Source organism: Epinephelus fuscoguttatus, linkage group LG2 (assembly GCF_011397635.1).
Source record: "Epinephelus fuscoguttatus linkage group LG2, E.fuscoguttatus.final_Chr_v1".
Classification (NCBI taxonomy): domain Eukaryota; kingdom Metazoa; phylum Chordata; class Actinopteri; order Perciformes; family Serranidae; genus Epinephelus; species Epinephelus fuscoguttatus.
The window spans coordinates 18,185,043-18,208,752 of NC_064753.1; the positions used below are offsets into that span (position 1 = coordinate 18,185,043).

A 23,710-nucleotide genomic window follows, 5' to 3' on the forward strand; every position below is an offset into this window, starting at 1 on the left:
AAGGACCAGTGTGTAAAATGGGTTGAAAACAGTGACATCAGTGGTCAAATTCTAGATTGAAGGGCTCACTCGCTCACCCCTCCCGTCGGGTAAATGACGGCAGCCTCATAGGGACAAAAAGCCTTGGGCACGAGTTTTTCAGGAGTAGGTCTAGTGACGAGGTGAATGTTTATTTAGAAATCTAAACCATGTTACGATATTGTAATGAATCCCTCATGAGCAGGAGACCAGAGGAGCGTTCGGGAAAAAGGCCCGTTTATTTGAGCACTCCAGAAACTCCGGTAACACTCCACTCCGTCCCAAACTCTGACTCTTCTAGCGTAACAGACACACTTCATAACTTTACACACATACTCATTTACCATACTGAGTGGGCACCCCCCTCCCCTCTCTGCTCCGCCAAGCTCCAGCCCGCACACTGACTGACAGCGTAGTCTGTAAACAGAGCTCAGCTGTTTATTTAGCCTAGCTGATATCTCCGGACTATAGTAGCTGCAATGGACGACTTTGAACGCAATTTTGAAGAGTTTCTTGTAGCGGACACAGACCCAGAGCCATACCTGTTTGAGCCGGAGCATACAGATGAGGAACTCCATGTGTTTGATGCTGAGCGGGCGAGAAGAGAGGCTGAATGCACAGAATGGGATTCGGTGCTACTGCTACCATCATTGGGGAGATATATCACCAGGAGAAAAAGCGCCGCAGAGAGTGCATCACAAGGAGTGAAGTTGCGTCTTCTTTTCCTCACAGATGACGGTTCGGGTTCATTCTCTCCTGTTGCGTGGTAAGTGTGGTCCATTCGCAAACTTTATAACTAAAAAAACTTTTCACTACTCTCTATCGACGAACTACTAACACTCTCTGCTGTTTCCTCCTCCCTCTTCCTTCCACTGTCTTCGTTGGTTCATTTATACACGCGAAACGCGTTCTCTGGCTGGCTGGATTGTCCACTCGGTCTGCCGTACAGACATGGCGGCGCAAGATGGCGACCTCTCTAAAGCAAGGCCCTGCTATATATATATATATATGTATATATATATATATATATACATATATATATATATATAGTATATAAGCATAATTATAAGGCTACAAAAACCAAACTAATTTTATTTTATAGTGATTATACACTTATATAAACATATTAATGGGTAGAAGATTCAGATTCAGATTCAGATTGACAATAAACCATGCCAAATATTACACACTGGCCCCTTAAAAGATAAAAAAGTTGCAGTTTATCGTAGGTTTGTTGTAATACTACTTAGTTCTGTGTGAACGTGCTCAGTGAACAACATCTCACACAATATATACATTGCCATATACGCCAACACAAGTTAGCCAGCTTGCTAGATCATTTATATTCCACGCACACTGTAATGTTATCTTACCTGATGTTTGTGATGCCACTTTTTTCTCAAACTAAGGTGTGGCTATGGTAACCAACCAATTATACTTCTACTCATATTCAGATGTGAATTGTTTATAATAACGGTACCTGGAATATTAAGGAAATAATGTATGTCCAGACATATATAGTGGTTGTACTTACAGATTTGCATGTCATACAGACTGGTCTATTGGCCTTGGTGGAGGTCTGCGCTGTCCAGGTGCCCTTCTAGTTATGGTTTCTTTTTTATGAGACAAGAGCAAGATCACGTCTTCTCCTTCAGTCCTTCAGCCCTACCTGTTAATTTTCTTGGGGAGGAAAGAGGTTGGAGTTATATGAAGGTTGTCATATGAGTCTGCTCATACATCAAACCAGATGACCTTAGCCTCAGTGACAGTCAGGACAGGACGGTGTGAGTCTACCAGCGTGTATTCTTGTGTTACCATGTATGAGCACACAAAACAGACTTGTGTGCTGGAGACTATGTACACACAGTACATCCTGATTTTCCCATAATTTGGCTTGTTTGTCTACATCACACTCAGCTTCACCCTCTGTTTTTCCTGAGCCTCCTCATTTCTGCATAGCTACGCTGAATATGCTAATCAGAACATGTGAAACAGTGAGCAAAACCAGGAAGCTGTGGGTGCGCTCAGGGATATCCTCAGGTATAGGATTACACTGGCTGAAGATTATTATTGATTTGCTCATGGAGCTGTCAGTCTCCTCTCAGCTACCGGGAGCAGGGTGACTGACAGGGACGGGGTTGGGTGGCCCGCAGCCAACCAGGAGGAACCACTCGCTGGATGGGCTGGGAAGATGGAGGGAGATTGAGAGAAGGATAACACAGAGGGATAAGGGTAATTGATGATTGTTTCAGCAGTGGAGTGGGAGGAGGGAGAGGAGAGTGGAAGAGAGACATACGCAGAGGAAGAAAGGGAGAGAGGCTGATGAATGGAAGATGGAAGAGAAATGACTGAGGGCAGAGAAAGGTAGGTGATGAGACAGACAGACTGTTGTTGTGTCTTCCCTGTCTGTGAAGAGGGACATCCAGTTGTAAAAATATGTAGAATTTGTACGTGTTTGAATAGCATATCTTTGCATATGATGTCATACATTGTTGCACTGTCCAGATGAAGGGCGGGCAACTGGAGGCAAGGACTGCCAACACTGTACAACTGTCTATTTTTACAGCTGTTCCCATTGATACAATTGTGACAAAACAAGGGCCAATGTTAGTCCCGAAAATCTTAGGACGTAAAAGGGAGACGTAAAGAAAAAAAACACACAGAGATGTAGATGAAAAACCTCCATCTTCAGTTTGGAGGAGCAGAGTTGGCTAATTTTTCACGTAAACATTACGGCATTGTGTTAAACATGCCTTGAGCTACAATGTGCTGTTCAAACCTCTCTGTGTTTTTAGCTATCACCAGACCCATGGGAACATAAAAAAAAAATAAAAACATTAACAATAGTGGCTAAATTTAGCTAACGTTGGCTAGTAACATTTGCCCAGCAGTGGTGCATCCATGTGCAGAGTTAAAGATATATATAAAAGACAGTTATACTCAAGCATATTTACTCACCTGCAAAAAAAACAAGGAGGCAGTCATTTCAGTCGTCGACCCAACTACACAAAAAATATTTATAGCCCTTCAGATTCTTGTACACTTTCACTGGCTCACCATGTAACGTTAGTAATGTTGGGAGGTCTGGAGGACAAGGTTATTTGTAATGACGATCATGTCCACACTACGACAAGGGGCCATATTGAAAAAATACTTGATTTTTAGAATAAAGTCATAATATTACAAGAAAAAAGTTGTAATATTACGAGATTAAACTATTAAAAACTCACAGGTTAAAAAAGACATACAAGACATACATACACATGCCCCGATATACACTTACATGCCCGAAATACACACACATGCACAAACGGGACCTATACATGCATTAAATGGAGAGATGTCAGAGCAAGGGGGCTTCCCATGGACAGGGACACCCCAGCAGTGCCCAGGGGGGAACCGACACATCTCCAGTTACCAGTTCATGCTCCATATTTGGTCCGAACAGGGACTTGAGCTGGTGACCCTATGTCCCCATGGATTAAGCCACTGCTGCCCAGAGCCAGTATGTTGACCCCCAACTACTCGGGGCAAGCTAGGTGCTTTTGAGTGTGCCTTTTGCACTTATAGGCCACTGACATGGTGCCGTAGAAAACATGGCATGTGAATGTTGTGTTAATTTGCCTGTACACCAATCCCATATGGTCTAGCGGTTAGGATTCCTGGTTTTCACCCAGGTGGCCCGGGTTCAACTCCCGGTATGGGAACAACATTTATGAAATGGTAATTGTAGCTCACTCAGAAGAAACCCCAAGTACCCTCAAGGAGGTGACCTTGACTCAGAGTTGTGATGATACTGTTCCGAGGACACAAAATTGTGTCACCAACCTGTCATCCTGAAAGTTAACTCACCCTTTGCAGCATGTGGGCAACTGATCATTGGGGTGTTCCCTGTCCCTGTGTGGTGCTACCACCTCTGGCAGTTTTCACTGCCCCTCCCTGCTTTTCCAGCAAGTTTTATGTCACCAAACATGGGTGTTTCAAGCCAAAACATGATCTTTCTCTAATCATAACCAAGTAGTTTTTGTACGTAAACCAACCCTGACCACACCTTCACCACAGTGCTAAGGTGAGGCTAAGGGTTGGGGTTAGCCGTAGTTTTGATGGTTAGGGTTAGGAAGAGTTTTGTCTATAAAGGTTCTCAGAAGTATAGAACTTTGTGTCAGCGTGTGCTTTTGTACACACTGTATGTACATTGGTGTATTTTTAACAATTGGTGCAGGAGTGTTTTGTGTAACATCCTGGCCTTCTTTTTTCAAGGCCCTCTGTTGCAGTGCACAGTACATCCACTTTTTAGCTAAAAGAAATCTTAAGCTTTAGTGATGTTGTTGAGCCCTATAGGCCTAGAAAATCAGACAGTGTGAGCGTTACGAAAGTAAGCCCCAAGGAACAGTGCTGGGTCATTTGACACTTCTGAACCATTGAGTTGCAGGTCATGTGACACCCTCTGACCCAAAAGAGTTTTTCCCCTGTGTAATATTGCAAAAGAAAAGCTGTAAGGGATGCATGAATTTTCAGCGCATCACACCTCTGTGCAGAATAAAAAATTGAGCCATTAGGTCCAATAAAACTTAAGAAGTCTCAAAGAGTTGTGTGAGGACATTCATTTGCATGTGTGCGGGGAGCCAGCAGGATGTCAGCCAGCTCAGCCATAGAGAGACTCTAATGCATGTGCTCTGTGGGCCAAAAACACAAAACCATTAGGGTGGGTTTCTCAGCATACTGTGGTTAAATGTAACAGGAGAGGCACCAAGATTAGAGATTCATTTTGACTTGCCATAGCAAGTTGATTACACCTGTGATTTCCTGCACGTGTCAACATGTCCACCATATTACACTACATAAATATCTGTTTTTCAAAATGTGCATTTCTGACAGCAACAACACTTTTTCTCAGGACAGTTAGTGCTAATATACATGCTGCATCTTTTACCACCTGGAAAACATGAGGTCAAGTACTGACTGCTACTTTGTGCCAACTTTCAAGGGCTCAGAGGCAGGTTGCACCTGACGTTGCTAAGCAACCATAACCAACACCACATCATAGCATCTTGAGTTTGGAGCTGATCGTCTTGCAGGCACTGTTTTTGTGTATATTAAAATATTATTCGTGGGACAGATTTAAAGCTCTGGGTGGCCCTGTATTCAACTTCTTCTCCATAGTTAACACAGACTGATGTTTACAAGAGAAAGGGAAAATATCTGCTTGATTGTTCCTTGTCACATGGCATGCAGAGCTGCTGCATTGTAGAAGTTTTTTTTTTAATCTCAGGGCAGCTGTCTAACCCTTAAAAATGGTGCTTTTGAGTGTGCCTTCTGCACCTTACATTGACAATAATAAATATAAGACTGTCAGAAACTTGGCATGTGTATGGCGTGTTAGATATTGATATTGTTGTAAGACATCAGTCCCATATGGTCTAGCGGTTAGGATTCCTGGTTTTCACCCAGGCGGCCCGGGTTCGACTCCCGGTATGGGAACAGTATTTATGAAAAGTTGGTTGAAGTTCACTTCCTTTACTAAGGAGCCCTGAGAACCCTCAAGTAATTGCCCTTGACGTGGGGTTGTCTTGCTGTTCTGACGCCAAAAGATTGGCTTAAAAAGGTGTTTTCCCAAAAGTTAACACACCCTTTGCGACATGTGACCCACTCATCTTAAGGAATTTTACCGTCCCTTCATGGCATTTCCTAGCAGCCTTTGAGCCACCATCTCTGGCAGTTTTCACCACCCTGTCCCTGCCTTTCCAGCAAGTTTTATGCCACCAAATGTAGGTGTTTTAAGCCAAAACATGATCTTTTTCTTGCTATAACCATGTAGTTTTTGTGCCTACACCTGACCACACATTCGCCACAGCGTTGTTGACAAATGTAACATATCTGTGGTTTACAGAAACATACAATGCTTGGTTTGCTTTGGATGTCTGACTGCAGGTATTTTTATTTTTTTGAGAAATGGGATTTCAGAGCAATGGCCATTTGTTTTTTGGATGCTGCTGGAGAAAAGAGTTTTTGGTCCAATGGGACATAGCATTCAGGCAGTTGGACCAATGGGCAGTCCCCGAATAAGGCACCAGACCCTTAACTGCTTGGGGAACCTACTATGAAGCCCTCTGACATTTGTCCACAGTAATGCTTGTCTATAGGTCCAACTGGCCAGTTGCCAGTTGGATCAGGTTTGTAGCATGTAGTCTGGGGTAAGTGGCCGATGCTGTCCTGTATAACTGCAAAATGATATGAAGTTACGCTAATTTCCTCCATTATGGAGTTATTCTGAACACTACTCTAAATTACACGAGTAAATGTCAAGATGCAACTGACTCATTGAAAACATAAAATAAAATTGAAAGCAAACATTGTTCCAAACAACTATAATCAAACCAACAAGCACTCAAACATTCAAGCTTGTGTCAGACATTCAAACTTTAAAAACAAACAAACAAAGCAGTCATGAAAAAACTGCTGGCCCATAAACATTTAAGTGAGAGAGACGTCTCACCCAGACAACTTTTTAACGTGCTATGATTGTTGGTGCCAGACAGACAGCGCGGTTGCTCCATCTCAGGAAACAGACGCCCTAATTGGATTTTCATGCACTAAAGTGTCTAGTTTTCTAAAAGAAACACATAGTAAGCTGCTCTGGAGCTTTTATTGTTTACATTTGTGTGTATTATAAAGATGGCATACATTTACGTTTGAGGCAGTCAGCTGATGCTCTCTCTGAGAGTGACTTACAATGAGGAGAATAAAACGAGGTGTAGGTATGATATATTGTAAGGAATGACACCTCATTTGTGGAGAGTCTCTGTGTGTGTAAATCTAGTTTGTGTGATGCCTCCTGTATCTGTGGAAGTCCTGCTCCCTGCTCAACACTTACACAGAAGCACTTTAATCAACCGTCATCTACTGATGGGCAACAACACACACACACACACACACACACACACACACACACTGGCAGAAATACACACACACTACAAGTTTATTTTTCATACTTCTTTTATTCTGGCTTTGCCTTCTCTCACTTCCACATACTCAATCTCTCGGTGTCTTTCTTTCACTCTCTTTTATACACACAAACACATGTAAAGTACGCGCGCGCACACACACACACACACACACACACACACACACACACACACACACACACAGTGATTCCTTCAGAGTGCAGACGCAGGCAGAAACAGTCACTCTGATATTATTAGACATTGCACTTTAGAAAGCCAGATGATTCATGTTTTTATTTGAGAACCATAAAACAATAAAGTATGATTGCAGCACCCACTCCTGCTGCAGCTTCCTGTTGCGGGACAAGATGGAGGCCAATAAATGACAGCGTTGATTTCTGTTCACACATTACTCTTTGCCATGTAAAATTATCCATATTCATCTGTAGAGACACAGCGAAAAGGGATTTTAATAAAACACTGACAGATGTATTACACTAATGAGCCGTGGTGAACATACAAGTCACACACGAAAAAATAATGCCCATACACTACACACTCGTGCAAATCTGAAAAACTGTTTTGTATTTATAATGGGCTGCAGTGGAACTGAAATCCAGTAAGATTGCAGGAATTAATGAGAATGAAAAGCTTAAGAAGGTGCTTGAGGTTAGAGAAGTGTGCCATTTTAATCAGAGGTGCAGCAGGAATACTTAAGACAAAGGCAGAAAATACCACTGCTCCAAACTCCAACTCCAACAAACTCCAACTTACTCTTGTTGGATGATTGACAGAGCATCAGATTAGTGCTTATCCATTCAGCTACAATATTCAGTTTAAAGGCCCAGACACATCAAACCGACCTCAAAGAACTAGTGGCAACTGTCTGACTGTTGTGTCTCCTTGCATTGCTTATGTCTCAGCCGCAAAGACTATGGCCAGCTATCACGTATGTTCTGCGCCTTTGTGAGAGCAAAGGCCGACAGGACGACTCCAGTCAGCCAGTTAGCACATTAACAACACAATCTGATGTTGAAAGAACTAATATCAATAACACAATTGCAAACGGTTTCTGCTGACGAGCTCAATGGCTAAAAAAAACTTACTTAAACTAATATAACAAGTTTGTTTAGATCTTACACCCTCTTGATATGAGCCATTTGTTTGCTTTCCTCACTTCCATTTCTCTTTTCATCCAATGCCATTCAACATGCTGAATCAGCTGAAAAAAGCGGACAAGAGCCATTAAGAGCCACATCACAAAAAGTAGGGCGACATATACTTACAGCCCGACATAAACAGATGTCCGACTGTCAGCTTGGTGTGTCAGGGCCCTGAGAAAATTAAAAGAAAATAATACACTCTAAAAATTATCCGATGGTTCAAGTTTATAAAATTAAGGTAACAATTTGCATTTATCTTTTTAAGTGTCCCCAACTCTGGCATTATTGAGTAAATCCTTTGAGTCTTTTATAATCTGACAAACTCAATTAGATTGGTACAGCCAACATGATCTTGACCTTGAAATACTTAATTAAGTTGAACCAACTTAATATTCATCCAAAGTTGATATTTAATGATCAAACTGTTTTATTCAAGACATTCTAACTCGTTTATTTTAATGCCATCCTATTCAAAAATGTCAAAAATGTTTTTGATTTAGACCAACCTTTTAAAATAAGTTGGCAACTGACTGAAACACATCAGTGAAACAAGTGTACATTTTTTATGTTGGAAATCTTCTTTATTACCTCCACCAAGGAGGTTTCACCGGTGTTGGTCTGTTTGTCTGTTTGTTTGTTTTTCTGCAAAATAACTCAAAAAGTTCTGAAATTTTCCAGAAATGTTGATAATGGGACAAGGAACAGATGATAAAATTTTGGTGGTGATCGGTTGAAGCGAAGTGGATAAAATAATAAAATGCTGGGAAATCCGACCTGCTTGGCGGAGGTCTGCGCTCTCTGAGTGCTTTTCTAGTTTTAAATGTTATCCACTAACCCCATGAATCATTTTTTAGAGTGTTCTTTTCTCGTAACTCTGTTACCTCCAATCACTGTTGTTTAGAAACTTTGAAAGCTGAAACACTTGTCCAGAGGGACTTAAAGGCATTAGTATACTTAAAACAAAGAGCATGTCAAATCTTCACCCTGCATATAGCACATCTTCCCTTCACTCCGTTTTGAAATAGGAATTGGGGAAGGCTGTGTCTGACAGTTGTTCCCAAAACTGGCATCCTAACAAGCAAGGCCACCTCACTCAACCACTGACCAGGTGTGGGGAGGTGATAAGGTGCACAAGCTTCAAGCCTCTCCTTTGACATAAGCTATTCTTTCATTCTTCACACTGCCATCCCTTTTCGTGTGTACAACCGAGCGCGACAGCCTGAATGCCTTTTAGAGAGACTGTCTAAAAGTGTGCACTGTTATCCCCATTTGTATGATTCATGCCATCTGCCCCCACTCTCATGACCTCAGGCTTTTTGCCCGGCCTTCGGTGTGGCCGTTTGGAGGAGCTATAAACATGTCTGCCGTTAGAAATGGTCAGATGACTCATCGCACCAAGTTTGTTTCAAGCATAGTCTTACCTTCATTCCAACAGGTATTGGGACCCTTTAGTGGATAATTTCATGTATTTAACATCTGAAGAACGTCAATTTTTTGACCATGGGAAAGCTGCATGTTTATATAACTGCCTGCTCAATGAGACGTCCATTAGATATCACCTCCTCACTGAGTTCAATGTAAATAATTTAACAGTTTTGAGCAGCATTACAGTGTGCTACTGAGAATGCTGTTAAATAATTACAAAACTGTGCATCATGCTCAATGAAGTGATTTTTCAAAATATAGCTACCTAAGGGTTATGCCATTCATTTACATCAGAAATCGACTTGTCAATATCGAATACTGGATTCTAAGTGTTCGAATATCACATCTTTCTCAGTTACAGTACTGTAAAACACGCCAACAAGCGCTACTTTGCCTCACCTGCAAGAACAACTTCACAGGCTTTATTTCACGTAAGACATTTTGACATGTCACAGTATCAACAGCACAGGTGTAACTGATAAAACAAATAATGGCTGAATTCCATCAACCTGCCTCAGGTTAAGGGTCCTGATGCTGTACGCACTTGTTCACTCTCACGCTGTCATGACTTCTTGGGACACTTGAATAGACGGTCTCATCTCACTCACAACGCATCAAAATGGCCCACTTGGGCACCACTTAGCTTCTGTGTGAGCCACTAACCATCTCCAGTGTAAACCTATCCATGTCATTACTAGGTGTTCAGACAGACTAACCTAGTTTAAAGAGTGCAAGGGAGGGGAGGTAGATGGATCCAACAACCACTGGACTTTGACCCAGGAGACTTGGTCGAGACCAACAAACGTCAACATCAGTTGTGACACTCAAAGCCGGGTTTGCTTTAGTGACACATTGCTACCTTTCTAGCCGCGTTTGTGCCACACGAAGCTAACTGCCAACCCCTTCTCACCGCTGACCACTTCTGCATCAAGATGCAAGGCAAAAGGCTGCCCCTGCTGTCATTTTAGTAACGCCTTCTGAGATAACCTTAGAATGGACCTGAACCATTGTTAACGTCATTAGTAACACTTGTGCTTTTCCTAATATGACAAGTCAAAATGTCTACTGTGAAAGAGGTCCTGTTGTATCAGTGAGTGGGTGTGTTTCCATAACTTGTTTGAAAGGGAATATGGGGACTTTAAATAATTTTTAATGTATGGTATTTCCATTCATTATTTTGCGTGCTCTCTGGATAATTCATGTTGCTTTGTAGTTTATTAAACATAAAAAACTTCCCATCAACCTTTGTTCAGAGGCATCACCAGCGGTTTTTACAGCTGCAGGTCTTTTAGAGTCCATTTCTAATCAGGAGTGTCTTCCCTACCACTCTACCCTCAAGGCCAGAAGAGAGCTACAACTTCTGCCAGCTCAACAGATCAACTCTGAAGCTCTCGGTGAAGCCACCGGCTGTTTTTGTCACCACTCTCAATAATACTCCTTTTTCTCCAGCCAAACTTATGTACAGAGACTCCAGATCTGTGAGTCTCCAAAGTTTCAGACTTCTTCCATTTTAGAAGACTGAAGCCACTGGGCTCTTTTATACCATGCCCCTGGGTGTGTTCCTTAACCCAACTCATCTCCAGAGTCTGCAGAGAGTTCATGGATCGGCTTTTGCTCAAATGTTCTCTGTGAACTGTGAACTTTTCAAATTTAATTAAATTTGTTACAGGTCAAACATTCTAAAAGAGTTACTAAAACAAAACCAGATGCATGTAGTATGTCTGCATTTAAAATGCACTGAATTTGTACAAGATCTCTCATCGTTATGGGTTTTTAGAGTAAATATATTTTAGGCATTTTAGTTAAGCCCGCAACACAAAAATTGGAGCCTGTGTGTACACACAGTAACTGTTTTCTCCAGGTTTTGACTTTCCTCTTCCAGCACACATTATTTACAGACAGCTGGCGACTGTCTGCCACACCTCAAGGTGTCTGTGTCACCGCCAAGCACACACACACACACACACACACACACACACACACACCGACACATCACTACCCGAGACACACACAACAGACAGCGTGTCACACAACCCCTGGCCCCACCTCACTCTGTCCCCTTAGCCTGCCACTTCACCACCACCTCCCTCCTTCCTCTGTGTGTGTGTGTGTGTGTGTGTGTGTGTGTGTGTGTGTGTTGATATACATGTCCGTGTGTGGCTTGGTTGTGTGTGTACTGGAGTGTGAGAGCACACACGTCTCCCTCTCCCACCTGAAATATGGCTGTGTCTGCCCGGTCTGTATATCTTGGCTCGTCCCTTCAGCAGAAAACCTTGGTCGCTGCTGATGGAAGAAGCACCACCACAAATAGCTCAGAGACGCGGCACTCTAACAGGTCACAGGCAAAACGAAGGAGGCATGCACTCAGTGACATCTGTGGACTGCATTCACGCACTGTTGATCTGTTACTCATGGAGGAAGGATGATGTATCAAACCATAAAATGTTATGCTTGTAACAAAAAGAGATAAAACAATATTAAATCTAATAATCAGAGAGTAACCAGTACAGACCTCTTATCTTTGGATGGCTCTTGTCTGTGTGGGACATTACCTCTTTATTATGTCATGATAATGACGTATATATTATGATAAAGTAAAGCAATTTAGCCAAAACTCAGTTAAAAAAAACAATTCATAGTTATAATAACCAAATGGGAATCTCTGTTTTGAGATGATCTAGTGATTTAAATAATGTGATCAATACCTGATCCACGTAATAAGGTCAGTATTGGTGCCAATACCAATAAAATACATTGGAAAAATCTCTGACAGTTGACAAGCATCTGATATCTGAACCCTATTAGAGATAACATGTCCTTCCAAGTTTGTCGATTACTGTCTCAACGTCAGCTACATTTGTAACTCTGTCATCAGTCATCACTGTTTAGCTTCACTGATAAAAACACTAATAATGGATCTCACAGCAACAACAGTGAATATTTAATCTATTTCAAAAAAGGAGTTCATTTCCTATTAAGCCTTGTGAGAAAAAAGGATTCTTGTTAAAGGGATAATACACCCCAAAATGAAAATTCAGCCATTATTTACTCACCCTCATGCTGAGGAATGCTCTGGTGAAGTTTTAGAGTCCTCACATCCCTTGTGGAGATCGGCGGGGGGAGCAGCTAGCACACCTAATGGCTGACGGCGCCCCAGACTAACATCCAAGAACACAAAATTGAATCCACAAAGTATCTCCATACTGTTCATCCGTAGTGATCCAAGTGTCGTGAAGCCCCGACATAAAAAGTTGTTTGGAAAAACGTCTTATGAACTCTGTTTTTAGCCTCACTGTAGCCCATAGCTCGGACCCTCTAAAAGATTGCAGCTGTGGTCAGTTTGAAGTCTGTCCTTTATCGTGAATTCCAGCAGTGAAGTTTTCAGAAAAGCGGAACAAACCAAGTATACAGGTGGACAGTGGAAAAGTGGATTTGTGTGTTGCTGTGGGTGTTTTGATACTTTGAACTGAAGTCCATTCAATTTCAGTCCTCCAGCCACCTTTCAGCACACAGAGGGCGAGTGATACTCAAAAGGTGGATTTGGGGTGGATGGGTGAGGGTTGTGTTAGCTCTGTGTCTGTGTGGGTTTTCTTCAGATGCTCCAATTTACTCCCACATGCAGCGAGTTGAGAAATTCACTCAAATTAAACCACAAACTCTAAATTGCCTGTAGCTGTAAATGTATGTTTGTTTGACAGAGTGGTGACCTGTTCATGGTGCACTGGTGCATGCTGGGATAGGCTCAGATTTTAAAGTAAAAAAACATAATGTAAGGTTGAATGACATTAAGGGAATACTTCACCCCCAAATGAGCATTTGTTTATCGGTTACTTTTTTTTTTTTTTTATCGGTTACTAAGCCCATGTTATGTTGAATTTGTCAAGAAAACTTTCTTTTTCTTGCATGCCTCCACGGTGAAGCAAGAATCCAGAAACAGAGAGAATTTCTGATGAATTGAATTCATAGGTGACCACTTTTACCAACAGCAAAATTAGATCGAAACATCTTTTACAAACTCTCACACGACTCTCACAGTATAATCCAAGTCTCATTTATCCAGTCGTGCGCTCAGTACGTCCCAAACAGACAATTCTTATCAATGAGGAACTGAACTGACAAACGTATCCATGTTCAGACTACATTTACAAAAACAGTAATTTAACCTCGCTTTACGTGAGAGCTGCTGGTCTACCACTGCCTCAATCAGTTAGTTTTTTGCATCATTGGGTGACTTTAGTGATTCCAGACACACATTAACACAAAAAAACTAACAAACAGGCAGCAGTAGACCAGCAGCTACAGTGTTCAGTGAGATAAAATTATTGTTTTTGTCAATTGACTGTGGTGCGCATTGATCAGGGGTAGACAACCTGCAGCTCCGGAGCAGCATGCAGCTCTTTTTAGCCCGTCTCCAATGGCTCTCTGTGGCTTTAACCAAAAATTAAGCTACATAGAAATGAATCACAGTTATTTTAGAACATTGTCATTTTCATTTATCATTGCTATAGGCCTTATTTGTACATTATCCAATCGGTGCATCCTGTTTCTGAAGCAAAACAGGAAAAATGTGTAACCTATAGGTCTACAACAAATTTAAAAAATGTTTTAACATTGCGTCAGCTAAAATGTGATTCATAGCTACGTCTACAGCCTGGCGCCTTTTCTCTGGAACATGAAGAGTAGTGGCTTGTCTTGAGTCTGCTTTGCGAAGCTAGCCGTGGATTCCAATGCCAGAAAGGAAAAGTCTTGGAGTCTTACAGTATAGACAGACTTGTTTACTTTTGCTGCAAGGCATCATATATTCATTAATACTTTACGGCAGAGTAGCCACCTAATGGTCAAACATATTTATGACTAGACCTATTAGCAATGTTGATAAGCTAATTTAGACTTAATAAGGCTGTGTTACCTTTATTATGAGGGTTAAATATATTTTGTGGCTCCAGTTTTTTGGACGAGCAATGGCTCTCCTGGTAGTAAAAGCTGCTGACCCATGACATAGACCGAGAGCATAGACAAGTTGTACTTTCAGTTCACTTTCAAATACTAAATTTTATCAAAAATGCATGTGTTTGGGAAGTACTGGGCATACAACTGGAAGTTTGCTGTTTTTAAATATGGTTTCCTTTTATTTCAATTCATCAATTTTTGCATTGCTTTGTTCACCAAAGCAATGCAAAAAAACAAGAAGTTCATTCACAAACTGGGTGACAGCAGGGTGAGTAATTCATGTACAAATGGCCTTTTGGGGGCTGAAGTATTCCTTTAATATGTAATATGTATTTTCTTTGACACAGACTGAGTAAAACCCTCGAAGGAGGCATGTGATTTTAACATGTATGTGATTATAGGGTGAAAAGCAACATGTGCTTCTTTGACATGTGCTGTCAGGCTGTTACCAGGTCTTTATTCTTTCAAGTGTGTTGTGTCAAACTGCAGTGACATGTTAAAAGGGGCTCATCCTTTTTTTAAAGCGTAGGTGTGTTCCACTGCACTGTGGGATTGACTTTCTCTTCACTCCACATATGCACTGTTCTCTCATTAGTGCCACCACAGGCTGCTGGAGCTTTGTTCAAGAGCACTTGACAGGTCACTGAGTGTTAACATCTAATGAGAGCATTGCACAGTAATCTTCAATGTGTCACACAGGCTCTCCAGTAGCATGGTGATGACTGGAGGATGATTGTGGAGGATTATGTAGAAAATGGACCCACTCAGGTAAAGTCCCCTCCAATCTCTCACTCTCTGCTCAGAGTGGCCCGCAGCCTTGTTGCCTGATGAAATCAATTATCAGTTTCCTCAATCAGATCACAGTCTCAACGACGAAAGACCGAAAGACTCGCACCTGCGAAGACTCCAAACAAACAAAATCAAGGAACAATGAATTATTCCGTTTGGAGGAGGAGAGTGACAGACCGCTACGTGGGATGTGTTTAATGAAATGCGGGCGCTCACAATGCTCACACACACACACTGGGGCTGTCAAGATATCGAACCAGAGAGGCCTCGGATACCTCCCATGGCTGCTTCAGAAACAGGATGCACCAATCAGCCTAAGGCGATTCTCTATGCGTGTTTGTGCCTGAGAGTTTGACTGTGTGCTTGTATGCAGGTCTCACATGCATGTTCATGCACTTGTATTAATCAGCTTGCATGTTATGTTTTGGAGGAAAAAAATGGAATCATATGCATACGACGCAATCTGTCAGTTTCTTTGTGTGCACTACGAGGATCTGCTCTTTTTAGGTTATTCCCCTGTCGTTACAACTCAGCAGTGCTAGAGGGAGCCCTCCTCCATTTCTCCCACTGATGGCAGCCAAGGACCCAACCCCCCCACCCACAGACCCTCAGCCCCCCTCCCTCAGCCTCGAGGCAGGCAGCAGGGCCACTGGGCCAAGGCCAGTCCAGCCCTTCAGCCACAGAGATGGACTCGGACGCCCCAGGGGACTCAAGAGGGAGCTGCCGGGGCCTGAGCTGTGGTCAGCCACCGGTTGAGACAAAGAGAGGAGATGCTGAATGCAATCTGACCCTGTCACTCACACAGTGGAAACAGGGTTGGGAGAAAAAGTAGAAGTAAAGGAGGGAAAATATAGAGAGGGGAAGACGGGGGGAGACAGACAAAGATAGAGAGCACGACAGAGGTCCTGGCAGGGCTGAACGGATCCATCAATACAGTAAAAAGAAAGAAAGGAAAAAGATTCAGGCCAGGAATTATTTTTGGGTTGGTACAAAAAAACCTCGCCACTTTGCAGATTGGGTGTTTAGTGTAAAAACCCAAGGTCTAAAGCACGGCTGCAGTCTGGGCGCTGAAAAGCCATTCTCTGAATTCTGTTCTTTAAATGGGGAGAAATATTGATCTGTCTCAGCTGGCCCTGTAGTGCTCTGTGTGCATGTGTGTGTGAGTGTGTGTGTGATTCTTTGTCTTTTAGGACCCAGTGGGGGTGACGGTGGGGTGTTACCATGGATACGGCCTCACCCCCCCACCCCCACTATCCCAACACGCACACATATACACACATACATCCACGCACTGCCCCAACCAAGGCTGTAGGTGTAAAGTACACACACACACACACACACACACACACACACACACACACACACACACACACACACACACACACGTTTTTAAGGCCTCTGGTCAAAAGATGTAGAAATTTCTAAGGGCGTTTTTAGACGTGTCACACTCCTGGACGTACAGATAAGGATAGAAACTGCACCCTAAGGCTACACAAAGCTCACACACACACTCACACACGCAGTAAGGTCCAAGGAAACAGACAATCATGGTGAAAAAAAAACTGCAGAACACTAATGTGCGACACAGACTCATCGCTCATCATTTCCTTTCAATTTACCCTCTTTGTCTCATCCACCCTCAACACACTCCTTCTCACATACACACACACCATGTTGTGCTGTGTCCCTAATATCCTGTACATTTTTTTGTACCTTTAGCCTTTTATATGGACTTAAACACACACACAGAAAGCCATGTATTTTTACAAATGCAAATTAGCACTGTCGCACTGACACACACACAGGCACACACAGGCACACACACACACACCTGTCTTGTAGGAATGAGACATGAGCAGAGGAGATCAGAGTGGTTTACTGCCAGGTAACTGATATAAATACCCCTCATTACAATGGTGACAGGGGTTTCTTCTCTCTGGCAAAATAGCATCATTAGGGACACACACACTCACTCACACACACACATAGCATGGGCACACCTGCAGATAAACAAAGATGCACACACAGACAAAAAGGCAGCTGATTTAAATGCAGGGACACAAATGCACAAACACTGTGGAGAAAAATACCAGCACAGCGCACACGTAAAGGTACCCAAATAAACACAGACATACAAACAGATGAATACGGTGCGCATTGCTCTTTTTCCTAAATGATGATGACGATGTTGATAATGATAGATCGTGGAGGGTTTCACAGGGTCGTTATAAGGCAGGAAGTCGCAGTGCTAGCCGACACAGGGAGATCAATACGCCCAGGGTCAGTTACAATATTTAGGGTTGCATGACTCCAGGACCAAAATAAATCAGGATGTGAAATATTGTTGGGGTGGATGCCGGGATGGGCCTACAACTGAAACGAGAACGAGGGAGGAGAGGGAAGAAATGAGAGGAGGAGAGGAGAGAGAGATAGAGAGCGTACAAAAGTGAAAGATGGAAAATCTGTGGAAAATAAAGCAAACTAATAATTCATGTAGGACAGGTGTGTGTGATTTAGTTTGACTCAGAGGATGTAAAAAGGCTTCATGAGCACATTTTAAACAATTTCAGCCAATGCATGATTCTAATTTCTATCTGCAGCACTCACACAGCCACACAACCACAGCATATTCATTATTATTACAGAAGTAGGTTAGGTATTAAACACATGAACACATGAAATACATGGAATCATTGTTAAAACAGTGGCGACCCTAAGACAGGGGCTGGGGGGGGCATGGCCCCTAATAGCTTGCCCTCCTGGTGAAAAAAAATTGGAGGCCAACATAACTGTTTGCAAGAGGCTGTGGTTGGCTCATTTCTAACACTAGCACCAACGTATCTTCTGAAACTAGACAACATAAGGCATCCACTGTGTTGCGACTACTATCGATGAAAATGGCCGCGAGTAGGCTTGTAACTGTGACTAATTCAATAAAAGCCATGCTGAAGTCCAAAGATGCATTTTATGGTGGATTATTCAACCAACAACTGAATATCTAAAGGAAAATTAAATGAAACAAAATATTACGTGATGTGATTATTGTGAACAGAAAATATCAGAGCCAAAAACTCACCCTCTTTGTCCAAAAGTTGCCATGCCAGTGAATGAACAGGTAAAATAATTTGAAACCACACCCACCCCTGCACCAATTACAACTACCAGAAGTGAAAGTGACAGAAAAAGTGACAGAAAATGTGCAACTAAAACAAATAATACACAGAGGTTAAATGCACATTCTGGCTCTTATACAGGAACCAACCATGTCGGCATAGCTTGTCGGGAAACAGCGCTCCATAATTAGGCAAAATTCTGGCGAGGGACCGAATGACAAGGCCAATTCAAAGGGGAACTCTCACTTAAAGATATCTGAATGACAATGGGTTCTACAGGTACTCAGGAGTCTCCCCTCAACTTTAGAGGGCCTGTTCCCTGTAAATGTTTTGTTCCTTACAATCGATGTACTCTTTCAAATTAAAGCTGTATATTTGTCTCACTTAACATGTATAGATACATAACATATTAAAACAGGATTGCTGTGGAACTCCAAATGTTAACAGTGCCAGTGTTAGTCTATGCACATCAGATAATCAGTAACATCAACATAAATAAAAAAAATCAAGGTATATCAGCTTGCAAATCCTTAACTCTCCATACTGACATAATTTTCAACTGGTCTATAGGAGACACAACAACAGCATAAGCGAATTCCTGAAATTCAGTCCTGACTTTTGTTTTTGGTGTGCACCTCAAGTTTTTCAGTGGCCCCATATGGCTACCCCTATTAAAATAAATTATTCAGCATCTTCCTACACTGCAAAAAGTCTGTGCATGTGTGCATGTTGTACTGTAGTTGTTGCAGCCATTTTGTAAAGTAAACTAATTTTTTCTTATTAGATACAGAGTAGACGCATTTCACTCTAAGAAAACACTTTGAATGTGAGGTAACTGAAATCTGATTATATAATGTAAACACATTGCACTCCCTGTGACCGGTCCCCCGCCTTAACTTAGATTAGATCATATCTCACTTATTAATTTCTGCGATGAGGAGATTTGCTGTTTTGCTGAGTAATGCCGCTGCTGTCCAAATGGACAGCGCAGAACAACAAAGGGAAGACAGATGAGCAACGAAAGAGAGCAATTATATTTCCTCTTTATAGTAAAGCTTTTAAACTTTTAGCTGATTCAAACATCCCCCCTCTTCTGTCTCGGTTCAGCAGGAGAAGCTGGTGAGGAGAGAGTGATAGATGGACCCACAGATACGTCGTTTAAGGCAAACGCCAGAGCAGAGAAAGCTGCTGCTTAGGTCGTAACTGTTAAGACTGTTTACAGACGCCGTGCTTCCCATTTGTCGTTGACTGATTGTCGATTCACTGCCCCTGCAGAATTATATCTGTTTCTCTTTGGTATGCAGCAGCACAGCTCCAAACAAAAAAAATGTATTAGCTTATAATAGACCCCTGTGATTCTCGTGTGTGTGTGTGTTTGTACGTGCATTCGAATGCAGGCGTGTGTTTCTGTTTGTGTGTGTGTGTTTGCGTAATTGATTGGGGATTTCTGGGTCTATTCAAGAAGAGCTGACCTCTGACCTTCTTAACAAGTAGCAGCTCCGCCCCCCTCTGGCCCTTGAGTCTCTCAATCTCACACTGTGTTAAAAGAAATTAGTCACACACTTAACCACGCACATCCTGCCCATTGTTAAGTGACTCCTAAAGTGTGTCAAAGAGGTTTCATGGTTGCCTCAAACAGCTCTCGTCTCCCTCCCAGGCAGTAAGCAGGTTCAACACACAAACACTTCTAGACACTAGAGCCAAGGTACTCAACCTTGGCCCGTGACCCTTAAAAACTAAAAGGATGGCTCAGAGTGAAGTCACACACACACACTACAAACAGTGAATGATGGCACTAATGTGATAGCTCTAATTTCCATTTCTTTAGATGATTTCACAAGAAGGAAAACCTGCAAAATAATTTTAAATAAAATTATACAGAAATCTATTTCCACTTTACTTATTCTATTTTATCATGTCACAACCAACTTGCTGTTGCTGAAGCAAAAACGATCTCCACGAGGCAATTAAAAGGGCACTCCACTGATTCTACATACAAAGTTCAGTTTATTTATCACAAGGAGTAAATTATAAATCTGTCAAAACAGCTGTACAATGTCCTCTTCAGAGGGTGCTCTCCAGATTTTGAAAAGATACCACTGATGATGTCATGGGGTTTTTCTCAGATTGGGTTTAATTTTTTTTAACAAAAAGTCAATGTTATGAACTTGGGATCAGGAGTTTGGAAGACAAGTGTGTTTGTCAGTATCTAATGAAATATACTGTGAACTTGCCTTATGGGTAATGTAGGATCCAGTGGGGCTTTATTTTTAGCTTGACCAATAAAAGGGACCCTTTTGCTGCTTTGATGTGAGAACTTGTATGAAACATCTCAGAGAGTTGTCTGCAAAGTGTCAGGTGTGCTAGTGTCAAGACTTTGTAGGCTTATCTGAATTGTCAACTAAAACATCACTGAAATTCAGTTCGGCTCCGACTTATTATCCTTTAATCTGGGCTGTGGAAGAAACCATGTGTTTTACATCAGTGATTCACAACTATTTTGGCTCATGACCTTTTAAAGTGAGGTAATGTCTATGTGCGGCTGATTGTGACTAATGACTAAATCAACCAAAGCTTGAAGAAGTGTAGTTATCCAGTAATTTACAGGACAAAAAGCAAATATTAGAGGAATATCTAGTGGGAAAAATGAATGTAAATTTGTATATGTATAACAGGATAAGAAGACTCAAACTCAAACCCTCCACCACAAGGCCGCACCAACAGATATAATTTTGTGCAGCAAATATTCTTCTGCTTTCCTGTTCAGGTAAAAAAAAAAGATAAAGAATAAAACATTAATTCAGCAACTCTGTAGGCAGAACAGGCACACTGTATTTGTAAGAAAGGCCCACATATGAGGTGAAATCAAAACAGTTTCTGCCCGTGTGTGTGTGTGTGTGTGTGTGTGTGTGTGTGTGAACACAAACGTGCGATTGTGTGAATTTCCGATCAACACACATGATCACACACACAGATCATGCCGGTGATTGAAAGTGTCTGCCGATTATTGATTTCCCACAGAGAAGTTGCTAAAAGTCTCGCAGCTAATCCTGGCGGGCTGAACACGCTGTAGATAATGACGTGTAATGAGCTAATGACTTGTTGAAATATTTAGTAGAGCCTCAATAAGGTTGCACTATTAGAGGTGGGAGAGGTCATTAGAGGACCGTCTGAGGGACGGCCCTTCGATTAGTAACACCCAGGGCCCTCGTCTGTCTCAGAGCTGCACACACACACACACACACACACACACACACACACACATACAGGTATGGATAAAAGCATACACACCTACTCAGATACACATGTAGATACACACGCTCATGGTCAAACACACACTCTGAAAAAAAAAAAAAACGAGAAAGGACGAAAAAGCACGGCTGTTAGTATTAGGAGTTGGACCATTGATCGGTCAGCTTTTAAGAGAGTGACCTTTTGCAGAGGGCTCTACTGGCCTTGATAAATCTGATCTGGGGGCCATCTGTGTCTGGGTGGGAGCAGCCTCTGTAGGATGGGACCCCAGAGAGGAGAGAAGTGAAAAGAGGGAGAGGAGAGGAGAGGAGAGGAGAGGAGAGGAGAGGAGAGGAGGAGAAAGAGACGGAAGAAAAGGAAAGACAGGAAAGGGTAGGAAAAGACAGACTAAGAGAGGAAAGGTCAAGGGGAGAAGAAAATTGAGGAGACGAGGGAAGTAGAAAGGCTAAGAAAATATAGTAGATGGGAGGACAGAGGGGGGAAGAAAAATGAAAGAAGAAAGAGAAGGAAACAATGGAGAGGGCTAGTTATTTGTTACAGATGGTTAACGAGTTGCTGGACAGCGATCATTAGTTATACATCTGCAGTATGTCTCTGACAGTCAGCACAGCCGCCGTGCAGCTGATAAAGACTCTGTGGAAAGCCATCTAATAGGCTATCAATGCAAACAGCCTAATTGCACAATGACTATTGACACAATAGCTATAAACATCTCAAGAGTTTGCCAGAGCGCGCTAATAGAGATCAGATCATCTGAGCTGTGGCTTTCTAATGCTTAAATTAGAGTCTGTGTTTTTCTAAATACAGGGAGTAAAATGTAGTGAGTGCAAATGAAGTCAGTGTTGGTCTGCACAGCTATCAGACTTCTCTCACATGGATGTTTCTTCTGAGGAAATTAGAAACTTAAAATTGATTTAAAGAGTGTCATTAAGGCATCGGATGTTCTAAAGCATTTTAATTTGTTGAATGATTTTATTAGTGTTATGGTTTTCCTCTCACAAACACTGAGCCAGACTGGACCATGGATCTGACAAACAGAAAAGTAAATTAATGATGAATGTGTGGATTTTAAGGAATGTAATTCACAGCACTCTTTTTCCATGAGAGCTATTATTAAGGTGCTCTTGAGCATGGCGGTAGCTACAACAGAGGACACATCCAACATCTCTCTGATTCCACACAGACTAAGATATTTGATATAAAATTCTATTTCTAAGTATAGTGAAAAAAATTAGATTTAATATTCGCCGCCAGAATTGTAAACCTGGCTAAACCAACAGAAAATATAACAACATGAACGATTAACTGAATAAACAGAATATTGAAATTTATGACATTTGAAATACTTAGGACTTTGGTTGTTGGCTGGTGTATTATTTTCCTAGGTGAATTCTGAGGGACGCTGGAATGGTTCTTAAAAATGCTAGCTAAAGTCAAGCCCTTACCCAAGACAATTAAAGGAGTAGTTCAGTAATTTGGGAAGTAGGCTTATTTGGGTTGTTGCCTAGAGTTAGATGAGAGGATTGATTCCGCCCTCATGTCAAGTTAGAGCCAGGAGATGGTTAGTTTAGTTTGGTGCAAAGACTGTAAACGGGGAAACAGCTGGTCTGGGTCCATTTAAAGATAAGGTCAGTTATTAAGACATTATATATCATTTGTTTGATATGTACAAAAGTGTAAGTTTAAAAAGGATCACTTTGTGGGACTATTTCTTGGCAAGGTGCAGTGACTCGCCAACAAGACAGATTAAACAAACAGGGTATCACAATAGAAGTGCTAATAGGCAGATTTTAGCTGTTTGCCCCCAACACATACTCATCCCAGGTCATCAAATACTGATGAACTGTCACACCCCTCTGTGTGTCATGGCACTGTGCAGGCCACAAAGCTGAGACACATTGTAACACGTTATTAATGTTGTGAAACCAACAACAACAAAACTTCTTGGCCAGGTTTAGGAAAAAAAACATCTTCAGGTCAAAGAAAGGGTGTAAGGTGACATTCATTTGTTCAAATACAAAAAATACATCAGTACGAGACAGTTATACTTAAATTG

The 23,710-nt window shown here is 41.9% G+C and overlaps 2 non-coding genes across 2 annotated transcripts; both read left to right on the forward strand.

The window, feature by feature from the left end:
* The first annotated feature begins 3,653 nt into the window (after positions 1 to 3,653).
* On the forward strand, positions 3,654 to 3,725 carry trnae-uuc (transfer RNA glutamic acid (anticodon UUC)). The gene has a single exon. It is a non-coding gene; the product is annotated as a tRNA-Glu (tRNA).
* Positions 3,726 to 5,427: 1,702 nt separating this feature from the next.
* Positions 5,428 to 5,499, forward strand: trnae-uuc (transfer RNA glutamic acid (anticodon UUC)). The gene has a single exon. It is a non-coding gene; the product is annotated as a tRNA-Glu (tRNA).
* Positions 5,500 to 23,710: the final 18,211 nt, after the last annotated feature.